Below are 16353 nucleotides of genomic sequence, written 5' to 3'. Positions count from 1 at the left end.
TTGAGTAGAACTTTGAAGGCAATGACACAGGCCACCATTTAAAAAAAATCATATCCCTCTCCCTATCCATCCCTCCCTCCTCTATCCATCTCCATCATCTCCCCCACCCCTCCCCCCTCTCACCCCCTCTTCCCCCCCCCTCCTCTCCCCCTAACCCTCCATCCCCCTTACCATATATATATATAATCTACTGGCGGTCGCCAGTAGATAGTTATAGTTAGGACCGTGTTTCCATAGGAAATCCGCAACATTCTATTTGGAATAACTTTGGCGCAGGTTGACGAATCATCGCGAAATTTTCAAAATAGGTGGGGCGCTCCGCTCCGCTCCTACCCTGAAAGTCTCGGGGGGATTCGTCAAGCGGGGGCTGAGAAAAAAGGGGGGTCCCAAAACGCATTTTCCCCATGCAATTTTCCATAGGGACCTTTAGTCCAAGGTACAGCCCGAACGGCTGAACAGAATTACTTGAAATTTGGCAGAGAGGTAGTCCTCAGGTCAGGGAAGTGCCTTTTGCAGGTCTGGTGTCAATCTGTTCAGTAGTTCCTGAGAAAATCAAAAGTAAAATCATATATATATGTGGGCGGAGCCTAACCACACATCTCATCCTGAGATCTGATTGGCTGTCAGCACTTCATCCAAGAAGTGTTGGCAGCCATCTTGGGACCAATATACATGATAGCACCTCATGAAAAAGCATTGCAGTTAAGAGAAGGTTTTAATACTTTAGTTACATTATAAATCATTTGTTGATGGTACCATACTCATTTTAGGAATTGTGGTATGTTCTAAGGTGATTTCACCATGTGAAAAAGCCTTCTGCTGGGATATCATGATTGAGAGAAAAATATTTTCTCATGCTTTTCCCACAGAGGTTTGGAAGGTGATCTATAAGCTAAACTGAGAGCTTATTTTCTGTAAATTCACATTATCTTTCTCAGTCATGTGAGAATGAAGTCTGACATTCTCAGTAAAACATGTACATCCAACAAGGGCAGAGACTGTCAGTTGATTCCTTTGTGTTCTACTGCAGCTTCCCAGAGTGTTCCAAAGAACAACTAGAGCGCTAACAGTCCTACTTATGATAAACATATGGCACACCTGAAGCCATCTTGCTTGGATTAAAGTGGTAACTCTTAAAACATTTAATTTAAAAAGGAACAAAATGAGGGGGTTCATTTTTCCATAAAAAGTATGATTAGTGCTGCAGAAAGAAAAATTAGGGCACATTTTGAGTCACTTCTCAAATCCTCTTCTATTTCATTAAAAAATTCTGACATGCAGACTGAAACATGCACTTTCAATACCAGCAGCAGTTTTCCCTGGTGAGCAGTAGCTATACTACAGTGATCTAATGAGCAAAAATAGTGCCAACATTCTGAATTTATGGCAAATGTGTGACACATCTGAATGCCTTCTTGGTGGAATCAAAGTAAAAAACTGAAAGCATTTCCTACTGAGGAGACTGCAGTACATGAGGAAATTAGGAAACTTCATAACAAATAAATCTTCCAAGATGGCCACCGGAGACAAAAGAGCCCAAATGCAGCCCAAAATCACCCAGATGTAGCCCAAATATAGCCCAATGACAGAAGTGTGCAAAACACTTATTATTTTGTGTTTTTGCAGTGTTATATAGTGCAGACTTGTCAGGTATTGGAGTGCTTTACATGAGCATTGGTTACATCACACAAGAACAAATTCATTTTGGTTGTAGACATGGGGAGATTAAGTGATTTGACCAGAATCACAGAATGTCGAGCTGAAGCAGTAACTCCAACCTGGTTCCCCAGTTGCAAAGTCTGCAGTTCTGGAAGTAACACCACATCCTCTCCCCTAAGTGCAACATTTAATCAAGTGGTCAACTGGATAAAAAAACAAAGATAACAAATAATTTAAAAGTGCTTTGTAGCTATTTGAAAACTCAGAAAATATGTCCTTATTTTAGTCTTTTAGAGCACTAACCATAATTTTGATGCCAATAAGACCCTCTCATATATGTAATTTCTAAAGGAAATGCTCTAGGTATTACAGTTTTGATTACATCAAGATGACGTCAGGCGTTCCACACTTTTGTAATAAATATAGAATGTTAGCAATCTAGTTGTTCATTAGGATACTGTTGAGAGGCACAGGCCAGGGGCACGGATTTTGAAAATTGAAGACAGGTAGGAGGGTGCAAAGGCAACAATTTAACCACACTGAGCAGGCAGGAAGGGCCGTGGCAGCACAACAGACTATGGAGGGCAGTGGAAAGGGGGGCAGGGGCAACAAACCAACAATACAGGACCTGCAAGAGAGGCTGTGGCAATGTAATAGACCATTGTGGGCAGAAGGAAGAGGCAATGGTAGTACAATCATACATGCCAACAGACCCGATTCAGCCAGGAAACGTCCAATGTTTTTAAGCTCAAATGAGCTTTATTTGATCTGTCTCCTGTCTACAATCTCCTCTTTTTCAATGTAACTCAAAGGGGAAAATCAATACCCCAGTTTTTTTTCAAAATCTCCCTCTTACCAAGTTCAAAATGTTCGCAAGTATGGTACATTGGATCATGGTAGGCAGGAGGAAATGGGGTAGGGACATGGACTTGGATAACAGAGGACAGGAGGGACATGGAGAGGTGCACCAAACTGACCCTGCAGGGCAGGCATCAGGGTTTGCAGCAGCACAATACACCACACAGGGCATGCGGGACGGGAGTGCAGCACAACAATCCATAGAAAGCAAGAGGGAGGGGACAGGACCATGCACATGGACAACAGAGAACAGAGGGGCAAGAGGCAATGGTAGCTAGCTGACCATAATGGACAGACAGGAGAGAAACTGCAGCATAACAGACCATAAAGGGCAGGAGGGACGGATCAGGGGCATTACAATGGAACAGACAAGCCAGGAGGGAGGGAGTAGGGGTCTGCACATGTAAACAGAGGGCTGGGGGCAAGGGGGCAGGGCAGGAGCAGCAAGATAGCCATGGAGGTCAGGCAGGATGGGCACTAGAAGCAAGACACACCATGAAGAGCAACACTGAGACTGTGATGGCACACACACAGACAATGGAGGGAAGGTGGGAGGGGGTCAGGGGCAGCTAACTGACCACACAGGGAAGGTGGGAGGGGCCATGGCAGCACAGAAGACCATGCATGGCAAGTGGGAGGGTTAGTGGCAGCACAATGGCTATGATGGGCAAGAAGGAGGGTGCAGGGGCATGCACAAAGGACGATGGAGGATAGAAGGGAGGGTCAGGACCTGTGCACAGACAAGAAAGTTCAGGGGAAGGGGCCTCACAACAGACCGCACGGGGCAGGCAGGAGGAGCAGTTGCAGCACAACAGACCAGGGAGGGCATAAGGGTGTGGCAGTACAATGGACCATGTAGGACAGGAGGAAGAGGATAGGGGCATGGCATGTGGACAGGCAGGGTGGAGGTGGCAGGGACAGGTTACAGTCATCTGACAATGCTAGGCAGGTGGGAGGGGAGTGGCAGCTCAACAGAACACTCAGTAGATAGGAGTGGCAGGTCCATGGAACATGGTGGGCAAAAAGGATGGAGCAGGGGCATGCACAAAGACATCGGAGGGCAGGGGGAAGGAGAATAGGGGCAGCAAGCCAAGCACAGAGTTTAAGCAGGAGGTCAATGATGGGGCATAGAATTGGGCAATGGAGGGCAGGAGGAGTGGACTGGTACATCATACTAAATTGAGAGCAGTGGCAGCACATCAGACCATGCATGGCAGGAGGGAGGAGGCTAGTCCATGGATTCACACAACAGAGGATAGGGAGGAGGGGGATGGGGCAGCAAGCTAACTGTTCAGAGAAGGCGGGTATTAGGAACTTTATTGTTTTTAAAGCGTGTGTCTGTGCGAACTACTTAAAATATGAACAAGTATGCAGCATAATCTCACTTTTATTCAGGAAGAAGAGGACGTTTGTGACTGTGACACCGGGCTCACTTGGCAGAAACACCCCCTGACCCTCCACCCCCTATCACAAAATGTAATGCCCGTGAAAAGGGTAGGTGACACAGTGTTCTATAGAACATAGTCCTGAGAGCACGATTGAAAATGAAAACTAGATATAGTGTATGGTATAAACTATGCACCAAAAAGTGTGATATAAGATGAACCGGGCGTGAAATATAATATGCAATACATTGTGCGCAATTACAGATTCATTGGAGAGCGGGAGATAGCACAGGCACTAGCGCGTGCTATGCGATATGTGCCTTGGAATGCAATATGCACAGGGCAGTGTTGTGTAACCTATCTAGTCACTAAAGTTGTAATATAAAATATGTGCTGGGGAGTGTAACGTTGCATATGCACTGTGACAAAGATATGGATCCCAGATTGTAATATGTATGGCATAGCACTGTGCGTTATAACATAGGCATCGAGGAAGGCACGTTAGATGGGGCAATATAACCTGCGCGAAGACAAGTGTGGCATGACATATTCACGGGTGGTGTTACAGTGCACATGGGCTAGAGAGTGTCATAGCATATGCACTAGCTAGTGGAATACAACACAGAGGTGTGTGGCACTCAGCAGGCAATGGTGGGTGTAACACAGCATTGGGCTCTGCCAGGAGCGCGCTGTGACTCTCAAGTGATGTTCGTCCCCTTTCCAGAGAGTAAAATAAAAAGTATTATACATCTGGCAGTGGATGTGTGTTTTATTAACCGTGAGGGGGGTTTCTTGCATAGTTTGTCGAATTTTTGTCGAATCCCCTTTGAATGGCTTGGTGTGTGTATTAAATGTGCCCGTCAATAGCTACCCATGTTTGTATAAATAAACAACAAGGGTGTCTACCGGGATAAGGCACGGTAGGGCATCAGACATGTCAGAGCTTCACTAGTGGTGTAAATACATTCCACGTGGATTCATTGAATGCATAGTCGCCTTTTAATGAATATCACGCAAATCGTCATGGTGATAGGTACGTACGGTTTGTCCAGCATGTCCTAGGTGTGTCTATAAATATATATTTTTTTAAAATAATAAAAAACAGTGGCCGGCCCTGGGGATTGGGGTCAAAAAAATATAATTAGGAGACAGGCCCTGGGGGATGGGGTCATCAGGGCCATTAAATTAGAATAAGAAGGGGAACCACACAGCCCCCCTTCTTAAAAAATTAAAATAAATAAAAGACTGGCATCGTGCCGGAGGCCACGCCCCCTCCTTGCAGCACTCTGCAAACGCTCCCCCTGGCGAATTGTAAGTTGGGGAATTAATTACTCTTCAATACTGAGGGTCCCTGAGGGCCAACTAGCCGAACAGGCATCTCCAGTATGCGCTAGGGAGCTGCGCTGCAGACAGGTGTTCTGAGGCCAAGCCCCTTTTTACACCTCTCTGCAACGCAGCTCTGTGGCACTTACTGGAGGTACCTAGTGGGCTAGTTGGACCCTAGGGACCCTCCGGATTCAAATAAACTTAATCTCCCACCTAAAAACGGACACAGGGCGTGTTTACACAGTGGTGACGGGAGGGGACGGGGCCTGAGTTAACGTGTGCAAAAACACCCTGTGGCCTGTTTTAAGAGGTAGTTTTAATCCCCCTGCCCTATTATATACTAGGGGCTTACAGAGGAGGTCATGCTAATCACAGGGGGACCCCAACGCATAATGTTCCCTAGTGTATGTAGGTGTTTTCACTGTATTCTAAGTGTCTTTTAACATAGCACTGGCTCTAGGACTGGTTAGTCAGACTCAGTTACCACCAGTATCCGTCTGAAAAAGTTGAGGGTACAGGATGATTTTGCAACAAGGCTTCTTTCTGCTCTTCTTTTTGTTCTTTCTGCACGTTATCCTTCTTCCTGCACTTTTCTTCGTCTTTGAGGACTTCTGTAGCTTCTTTCTGCACTTCTTTTTTTTCTTTCTGTGCATTTTTTCTTCTTTCTTCACATGTCCTATCTCTGTAGGCATAGTTAGGAATTAGCATTTAAAAAACCTCAGAAATTCACTGAAAAAAACATAGGTTTCAGGGGTGTTATAGTTAGCTGGACTTTTCACTTGTACAAAACCATTGAAATTCCCCCGTTATAGTTAGTTCAGCTAACTATAACTCGCGCGCCCGCAATGCACTGCTGATGACGTCACATATTACATCACTCATGACATGGTCAGTGACATCACTCATGACATCACTGATGGCATCTCAAATCACATCACTGATGACATCACTGATGACATCATACTTGTGATAGAGTGGCAGACCTCCTCTCACCCTAAAATAACCTTTGATACACACATTCAAAAATAGAGACTAAAATTTTCAAAACAATGGACATACCAATACCAGTTACAACAACCTCTTCAGTAATTCTAAGATCCACATACACATCCACTCATTCACCAACAGTCCTATACAGTCACTCATACATGTACTCACTCATCATATGTACTCATACACCTATACATCCTGTTACACTATGCCACTCATCCATAGAGTTACTCACACACATAGTCACTCATGCTAATAAAGAATCAAACATACATTTACTTGCATATACAGTTATACACACACCACCACACTTACTTCTACGGAAACTTACACATACTTAGTCTTTTAAACAATCACTTATAGAAACACATACTTATTCATACAGGAACTCTTTCAATCTCTCACTCTCACATACACTCACTTATATACACCAATAGTCACATATACTAGTTTAAAACATATGTAGTTACTCATAAAGACACTATTGAGACAGTCATTCACTCACTAACACACCCATACACACACTCATCCACCCATACAGTCCTGCACACATGCTGTCTTCAACACATACAAACAGTGAGTCACTCATTCATGCACCTATGCACTAAGTAATACCCACCACCGAACCATGCAGACACTCAGACTGATACTCAAAAAACCAACTAATAACCTATATAGACACCCATGTAACTACTCACCAACCCATGCAGCCACTTATACACAAAGTGAGAGACTGATACAGATATTTACATATTTACACATTACTCACTAAGCCATGTATTCACTTTGATACACTTAATCAGTCAGTTACACAATCAATTTTTCAAAAACAAAGCATCCATTTAGACACTTATATACCCATTTATTCTTCCATCGACCTTGAGATATACATATATAAAACATATTTAATTCAGATCAACACACATTCACTGGATGATGTCATCAGTGATGTCATCAGTGATGTCATGAGTGATGTCACTGACCATGTCATGAGTGATGTAATATGTGACGTCATCAGCAGTGCATTGCGGGCGCGCGAGTTATAGTTAGCTGAACTAACTATAACGGGGGAATTTCAATGGTTTTGTACAAGTGAAAAGTCCAGCTAACTATAACACCCCTGAAACCTATGGTTTTTTCAGTGAATATATATATATATATATATATATATATATATATATATATATATATATATATATATATATATATTACCTACTGGCGGTCGCCAGTAGGTAGTTATAGTTAGGACCACGTTTCCATAGGAAAACCTCAACATTCTATTTTGAATAACTTTGGCGCCGGTCGACGAATCCTCGCGAATTTCTCAAAATAGGTGGGGCGCTACGCTCCGCTCCTACCCTGAAAGTCTCGGGGGGATCCGTCAAGCGGGGGCTGAGATAAAAGGGGGGTCCCAAAACGCGTTTTTCCCATGCATTTTTCCATAGGACCTTTAGAACGAGCTACAGCCCGAACGGCTGAACAGAATTACTCAAAATTTGGCAGAGAGGTAGTCCCTAGGTCAAGGAAGTGCCTTTTGTAGGTTTGGTGTAAATCTGTTCAGTAGATTCTGAGAAAATAGCCTTTAAATCAATATATATATCTGAGCCCGCTTACGGTACGCTTACCGTACGCTTACGGTAAGCGTACGGTGGCGTGCGCGAGCGCGATTCTGATTGGCTCTTAGATCTTAGTAAACATTCGAATCGGCCGAAACCAGGAAGCGGCGGCCGCCATTTTGTGTATTTCACTCTGAAAAAAAAGAGTGAAAACAAGGAAAGGGGGCAATGAGGAGAGTTACAGACCCCCTTACATTTGTGAGGGGGTCAAAGAAGGACTGTAAAGTACAAAGAAAACATTTATTGATTTTAAAAAAAATCACGGGGTACGCGTACGGTAAGCTTACGGTAAGCGTACGGTAGAAAAAAAAAAAAAAAAAATGAAAATCAGATTTAAGTGTTTAGATATTAGGGGGCTCTAAAAAGAGCCGTTGTGTTTATGAAATGATTTTTTAGTGGTACCTACAAGTAAGTACCGATGCAGAGTCTAAGGTTCAAGAGGAAGACTCTGTTCCCTTCATCATTGAAGTGCACACCATCTCCTCTATAAATGTCTTGCATGTCATAAGTTGTTGTGGTAAATGGCACCCATACCATAGTTACGGAGGAAAGCAGAAACAGATTTGTTGACGTGCTTTCTTGCTTTGTCATCGCACCGCGTGCCCACCGTGCGTGCACGGCACTAACTGCGTAAAGTGGGCGCGCGGTGCGCGAAGCGCACCGCGTGCTCACTGTGCGCGCACGGTGCGCGAAGCGCACCGTGCGCGCACGGAACGAACTGCGTTAAGTGGGCGCGCACGCCACGAATGGCGTAAAGTAACTTAGCATTTAAAAAAACGTACAAATTCACTGAAAAAACCATAGGTTTCACACACGTTATAGTTAGGAATTAGCATTTAAAAAACCTTGCAAATTCACTGAAAAAACCATAGGTTTCACACATGTTATAGTTAGCGGAAATTTTACTGATAAAAAACCAATGAAATTCCCCCGTTATAGTTAGTGCAGGCAACTATAACTCACGCGACCGCAATCTTCTGCTGATGACATATGTGTCTTTATGAAAAAAAAATATTTGTAATATATGTATAGCTAAAAATGTATGGAAGAAGACATGGGCAAATAAGTGTCTAAATACAGTATTAGCATCAGCAGAGGATTGCGGTCGCGTGAGTTATAGTTGCCTGCACTAACTATAACGGGGGAATTTCATTGGTTTTTTATCAGTAAAATTTCCGCTAACTATAACATGTGTGAAACCTATGGTTTTTTCAGTGAATATATATATATATATATATCCTCAAGCACTCTTCCACTCCGCGATTCTGCCACCAGCCACGGAAAAAGAGCACGGACCACAATCCTTTGATACCGAAGTTTTTTAATGTCCTTTGGGTTACATCCACAGAGTAGCAGCCATTACGCGTTTCGTCCCTGCTTGGGGACTTGATCACATGACGCTGAACCACCAATTGTGTTGCACTTTTAAAGGGGGTAGGGCATAGTGTGTTCCAACAGTTTTTTTTTAAATAAAACATCGAAACTTTATTCACAGTCTGTTTGGTTCATCTTTTTCAATATGTCTTTTCCAAATTAGGTCTTTCATAGTAGTATAGATATTCTGATATCACCTTATATTGACTTAAATATCAAAATGATTATATTTATGCTCACCGTGTCATGTTTAAACAGGTCAGATCCCTTTGATGGAAATAAATATATAAATATATATAAATAAATGCATGAATAAATAGAGTAGTCTATAAATTTATAAAAACATTTCCTATGTCACTATGACCCAGATAAAATCCTGTATAAATATGTAAACATATAAACACGTACATATATAAATATATAAATATATATAAATATCTAAAAATCACACAAATGTTAAAATTCTGAGTACATTATTGTATAATACTGCATAATTTATTGCAAATATAATCCTAAAATTTGTTTGGTCTGTCATGACCCCCGTTAAATGATTGAAGCTGACATATTGGGAGCAATAGTTCCCTACGTTTAATGGTCATAAACTCGATAGACTAAGAAAAGACAGATCCAGTTGCCCACTGTAAAATCATCCCCGGTATGGCTCTTCGCACTGAAATTATTTTTGTAATTTTTAACTGATTTATTAATTTTTTTGTCTTAATTCATATTTATATTGTTGTGCAAAATGTGCTTTAATTTAAAACTAAAAAAAGTGTCAAGTGCTATCTAAAAAAGAGAGAAAGAAAGCAGGTTTAAAAAATCATAGTAGCTCAGTAGTTACTATAATATCGGCCGATATATAAATAGTAAAATATTTACAGCTTGCTCATTTGCACATGGTTACAGCTTGGCTGTTGTATGCATAGTGTGTATACTGAAATTGTGAGCACTTTATTGCTAGTTTGCACAACTTTTATGACATTGACAAGACGCCCTGGCTATATAAGTGAATTTACTTGCATTTTATTGTTACCCTGCACTTTCTGCCTATGTTTCAACACCATTACCATGAAATTGATCATGTTTTTACTTTTGCTTCATGTTTGTACTTTTATCCTATTGGTGGTGATGACTTGTACTTTTATGGATATTTTTATCCGAATAAAGACCATTTGACTTGACTTGACTACTGGAACCATAAAGAAAATGCAAGCAATCAGTACAGATTAGTCTAATAGTTAACCCCAAAATTAAAATCCGGTTTCAGCAAGGAAAAGGGGATGTGTAAAACTTAAATGTTAATATCCATGTAAATATGTAAACAGTGCAGTTAGATTTCTTGATATTAGCGTGATAGTTATAGGCTGGCGTGTAGCTCCTCCGAGCTATTTAATCCATGTGGGTGTTTACTGTCTAAATTTAAAATGTAATACATTTCCAAAATTCTGAGTGTTCTGTCTCTGTCACCCCCTCTTTTGTTTTTAGGGACAGAGTCAATGAGGAAGTAAGAACAATTGTTACTTACCTGTAAACAGGTGGTTCTCCAGTATTGGTGTCTTTCATAGATTCACATGCTTGAATATTCCCCGTCGTCGGAGTGGGAGTCCCACGGTAAATAATATAGCAATATATACAGCCATAATATATATATATATATATATATATATATACATACATACATATACATAAGTAATCATATAAAAACAGAGATATAAGTAAGAGATAAACATCAAGAATGTCCCTATATGAAATCTCCATAGAGATACATGGAAAGAGAAAAAAAGACATTCGCAGTCTATCTCTGTCATTATGTTAGTCCAAACTACGGCCAATCAGGCGCCAGCTCCTCTCTAGAACCTTCTCCTCAGAGCTCCTCACCTCAGATTTTCGTAGCACCAAAGTGACTTTTAGAGTGTATGAGGAGAAGAGAGCCTCTGAAGGGAGGAGGGAGGGTCGCATGTGAATCTATAAAAGACACCAATACTGGAGAACCACCTGTTTACAGGTAAGTAACAATTGTTCTTCTCCAGTATTAGGGTGTCTTTCATAGATTAACATGCTTGAATATAGAATAGCTAGCAGTAACAATTATTATTGTTTCCATAGTTATAACAGCACTAAACAGTTGTAATGCCAATCAATATCCTTATATGATATTATTGAATATCTATATAAGTGTAAATGAAAACCATTATCTCAACAGTAAATGGAAACAATATGGAGGAGGGAAGGAAGAGGCTCACCTTATTTAAAAAGATTGCGTAGCACTGCCTGTCCCACTGCAGCGTCTTCCTCGCTTAAAGTTGCCAAGCAGTAGTGCTCAGTAAACGTGTGTCTGGTCGACCACGTAGCTGCTCTGCAGATGCGTTGCACAGGTACTCCAGCAAATAAGGCAGTAGATGATGATACTGCCCTAGTCGAGTGTGCTCTCACTGAAGACTGCAGAGGTTTGTTTGCCTTTTGGTAGCAGAAAACAATAGCTGCCGAAATCCAGCGTGCAATCGTCGGCTTAGTAACCTGACGTCCTTTATGACAGCGTCCATACGCTATAAAGAGTTGATCAGATTTTCGAAACGAAGCTGTCTTACTGATGTAGAACTTTAAGCATCGCTTCACGTCCAAAGAATGCAATCTTTGCTCTGCAGGTGTCTGAGGATTAGCAAAGAAAGTCTTTAATATCACTGGCTCGTTAATATGAAAATCAGTAGGCACCTTGGGTAGGAATGATGGATTGGTACGCAACACTACAGCATCCGGTTTGAACTGCAGGAACGGAGGTTTGATGGTAAAAGCATGAATGTCACTGACGCGACGTGCAGACGTTAGTGCCAGAAGTAGGGCCACCTTCCAAGATAGATATTTTAAGTCAGCCTTGTGAATGGGCTCGAACGGTGGTCTCATCAATTGCGCCAACACAATGTTAAGATGCCACAACGGAGGAGGGCGTCGAATTGGTGGAAATTTTCGAAACAAGCCTTTAAAGAATTGACGGATTATTCTTGAGGAACAAAAGGGAATTTGATCCATCCTGTCGGAAGCGGGAAATTGCCGCTAGGAAAACCCGCAGGGTTGCGTGAGACAGTCCAGAACTAGCTAGGTGCAAGAAGAATGGTAGTAATTGGTGCGCCGTGGAATGTATCGGGTGGACTCCATTAGAAGCACACCAGTGGCAGAACCTTTTCCATTTAAACTTGTACGTCCTGATCGTAGAGGGTGCTCTTGCTTGGGCCAAAATATCGCTACAATCCTGTGGGATGTCTAAATGGGCGAACTCATGGTGTTCAGGTTCCAGGCCGATAAGCTCAGTGAGGAGGGATTCGGATGACAGATTCTCCCTTCGCTCATCGTGAGCAGATCTGCCCGATGTTGCAGGAGGATTGGTTGGCATTGGGACAGCAGGAGCAGTTCTGAGAACCACGCCTGTCGGGCCAGCGTGGGGCTATTAGAATCAGGTGGCAAGGTTGTCTCTTCATCTTCCAAAGTACCCGAGGTATGAGGGGAATTGGAGGAAAGGCGTACGCAAATAGATTGCACCAGTTCATCAAAAGGGCATTCCCCTGCGATTCTTTGTGGGGATGCCAGCTTGCGTAATTGCGGCATTTCCGGTTCTCCGGAGTAGCAAAGAGATCCAGCCGCGGACGACCCCATTGTTGGAATATCCTCTCTAGAGTTGGTTGGTGTAACTCCCACTCGTGGGTCGAAGAAGAGGACCTGCTCAGGGAATCCGATAAGACATTGGATACTCCTGGCAGATGAACTGCTGTAATCATGATTTGGTGATTGAGCGACCAGTCCCAAATTGATTGAGCTAACTTGGACAGACTTGGAGATTTCGTTCCGCCCTGTTTGTTTACATAGTGCATACAGGTTGTGTTGTCTGTCTGAATTAGCACTGATTCTCCTTGGATCAAAGGTAGAAATGATTTTAGAGCTAGAAAAATGGCCATGAGCTCCAACCTGTTGATGTGCCAAGCTCTTTGATGTGTGGACCACCTTCCTTTTACTGAGAGCTCTTCCAAATGAGCGCCCCATCCCTCTAATGAGGCGTCTGTCGTGATTGTCCTGTCCGGTGTCACCGACAGAAAAGATGTGCCTTCTGTCAAGTTGGCTGGAATTGTCCACCATGCGAGAGCAGACCTCATTTGATCTGTGACACATACCATGTCGTGAAAAGATCCCGTTACTTGACGCCACTGAGCATCCAGTGCTTCCTTAATAGGACGTGTTCTCAGCCTGCAATGAGGAATCAAGGCAATGGACGATGACGCCATCCCCAGAAATGATTTTAACAGTCTCACAGAAACTGACTCTTTTGACCTGATCACAGTGACCAGTCGCAGTATCTTTTGTAGACGCTCCTGGGAGAGAAACGCTTTTGCTGATATCGTCTCCAGAGTTGCTCCTAGAAAATCCCTTTTTTGTGAAGGGTGAATTTGGGATTTCGCTGCATTTACGGAAAGACCTAATGAGCGAAACACGTCCTGGCATAGAAGCGTGTGTCGTCGCAGGTGAGTGCTTGACTGGGATTTCAGGAGAAAATCGTCGAGATATGGAAATATTTGCACTCCCTGGAGTCGCAGAAACGCTATCACTGGGGCTAGTACCTTCGTGAACACTCGAGGTGCCGAGCGCAGACCAAACGGTAACACTTTGAATTGGAAATCGTGTTGACCCACTCGAAAACGCAGGAACTTCCGATGCCGCTGTAATCTAGGGATATGAAAATAGGCATCCTGGAGATCTATCGTTGCCATGAAATCTTCCTGCGAGAGTAAACGCAAGATTTCTACTAGCGTCATCATACGAAAGGACTGGCTCTTTAGATATTTGTTTAGTGCCCTCAGATCGAGGATGGGCCTCCACTCTCCGTTCTTCTTTGTGATCAGGAAGAACCGGGAATAAAATCCTTTTCCCCTTTGAGTTACTGGCACTGATTCTATAGCTCCTTTTTGCTTTAGAAGTCGAACTTGATGTAAAAGTTCTTTGATGTGAGCTGGTGGTGGTCCGGAAGGTGGTGTGGCGGAGGGAATTTGGTGAATTCTAAAGCGTGTCCTTTCTTCACAATGTCCGAAACCCAACGGTCCTTTGTGATGGAGGACCATTGAGAAAAGAACAGAGAGATTCGACCTCCAACCTTGTCTGTCCAGTAAGAGTCAGTGTCTCTTTGAGCCGTTTCCTCTGTATGAGGATTTCCCTCTATACAACTTGGAGGCCTGCTGTCGTGATGACTGCTGTTGCTGACCATACGAATATCGGTTGGTTCCTTGATTATAGGGTCTGTACTGATTATTACCCCTTCGAAAATTTGAGGAGGTGCCACGTCCGCGTGCACCACGAAAATTTTGTCTTTGAAATTGTAGATTTTCTAAAGATCTAGCAGTCTCAGTATCCTTCTTTATGGACTGGAGTGCTTCATCGACGTGACTACCAAATAACGCCTCTCCGTCATAAGCCATGTTTAGGATCATGGACTGAACCTCCTGACGAAATAATGTTGATTTTAACCATCCTTGCCTGCGCAGAACAGCCGCTCCGGCAAGCTGACGGAAACCCGTGCATGCGATGTCCACTGCACAATCAATTATTTCCGCAGATGTTGCTTCTCCCTCCTGGAGCAACTTCATTGCTTCAACCTTAGATGGCTCTGGCAATTCTTGAACCAAATCTGAAATGTCAGCCCACACTTGTCGGTCATAGCGACCCAAGATGGCCAAGGCATTAGCCGCTCTAACCACAGTAGAAGCCATTGAAGAAAACTTACGCCCTATGGCATCCATTCGACGTCCGTCACGATCTGGTGGCGCGGTGATAGTAGACGCAGGATTTTTCGCCCGACGTTGTGCTGCCTGCGTAACGACTGACTCCGGTCTAGCCTGACCCGTGAGGCATGCTGGGGTTCCTAGTGGTGCCTTATACTTCTTTTTTAGTCGAGACACCTGTGCTGGCAAGGTATTTGGTGTCTTCCTCAACTTCTTGCCTTCTTCCCAAATAAATTCCACAATGGGAATAGTATGAGTTTGTTTAAAAGGTTGACTCTTGAAATCATAAAGGAAACCATCTTCCTCTCTGCGCTCCGTTGTGAGTTTAAAACGGTGTGCCGCCCTTTCCATTAGTTGGTGACAATTCGCTATATCCACTGGAGGTGAATCACCAGATACTATCTGAGAAGGGGATGGTGTCTGTGCCTGATAATCGTCCCACTCCGCCATATCATCATCGTCGTTATCAACATCCCCATCATCATCTGGGATTTCACCCTCTTCCGTTTCTCGAGGGGCGTCCTCCATCGGCTCCGAGTGAGGTAACAACCTCTCTGGAACCTGTCTTGGTGGTGCAGACGGAATCAAAGGTAAAGGATTTCCAATTGGTAACGGCGGTATATTAGTCGGAACCACAGGATTTAACGGTACCTCAGACCTTTGTGGAGATAGAGGAAAAGGTTGGTTGTAATCGTCCAACATGCGTTGGAGATTAGTTATGAGCGACAGTGGCAGAGTCGCCGTTGTATGCCTCGCTGGGACCTGCTGAACGTAATCTGGATCCTCATCCTCACTACTGTCGTCCTGGCACTTAATTATTAAGTCGGATGGGCTTTGCGCCGTTCCAAAAGACTCCGGTAAACCTTCAGACTCCTGATCCGAATCCGTTGCAAATAATGGTGATGGAAGCTGCGCATCCTCTACAGGAATAATCTCTTCTTGCCTATCTAGGCTAGCACTAGCTGGCAATGGCATCAAAGGAGCCTCAGTGAAAGATGATATTCTGTTCACCCTTATCTTTATGTATGAACCTGCCGTCGACTGCTGCATGGTATGCACTGCGGACGTCTTCGGGGAGGGCCTCGTCGACGGAGCTATCATCGATGGAACGATGGTCGACGGAACAGTCGTTGACGAAATCCTTGTTGACGAACTCGACGTCGACGGAGCTGTCGTCGACGGAGCCGTCGTCGCCGAAGCCTTCGTCAACGAGGCCGCCGCCGACGGCGGAGCCACCGTCGACGGAGCCACCGTCGACGGAATCTTCTTCTTCTTCGTCGACGGAGTGTACGCCGACGAGATCGACGACGGAGTCGATTTCACACTCTTCGTCGACGACACAGTTATCGTCGAAGGGACCTTTGCCTTCTTCGTCGACGACGATGT

At 43.7% G+C, this 16353-nt stretch overlaps 1 protein-coding gene across 2 annotated transcripts in view; it reads right to left on the bottom strand.

The window, feature by feature from the left end:
• The window catches only part of ATRX (ATRX chromatin remodeler), a 1501634-nt gene that overhangs the window by 1412675 nt on the left and 72606 nt on the right, over positions 1-16353 (bottom strand). The gene's annotated exons all lie outside the window — the stretch shown is intronic.

The sequence above is a fragment of the Triturus cristatus genome, chromosome 5_2, assembly GCF_964204655.1.
Source record: "Triturus cristatus chromosome 5_2, aTriCri1.1, whole genome shotgun sequence".
In the NCBI taxonomy this organism is placed as follows: Eukaryota; Metazoa; Chordata; class Amphibia; order Caudata; family Salamandridae; genus Triturus; species Triturus cristatus.
The sequence above is the reverse complement of the archived record's forward strand: the minus strand, read 5'-3'. Positions and strand labels throughout refer to the sequence as shown.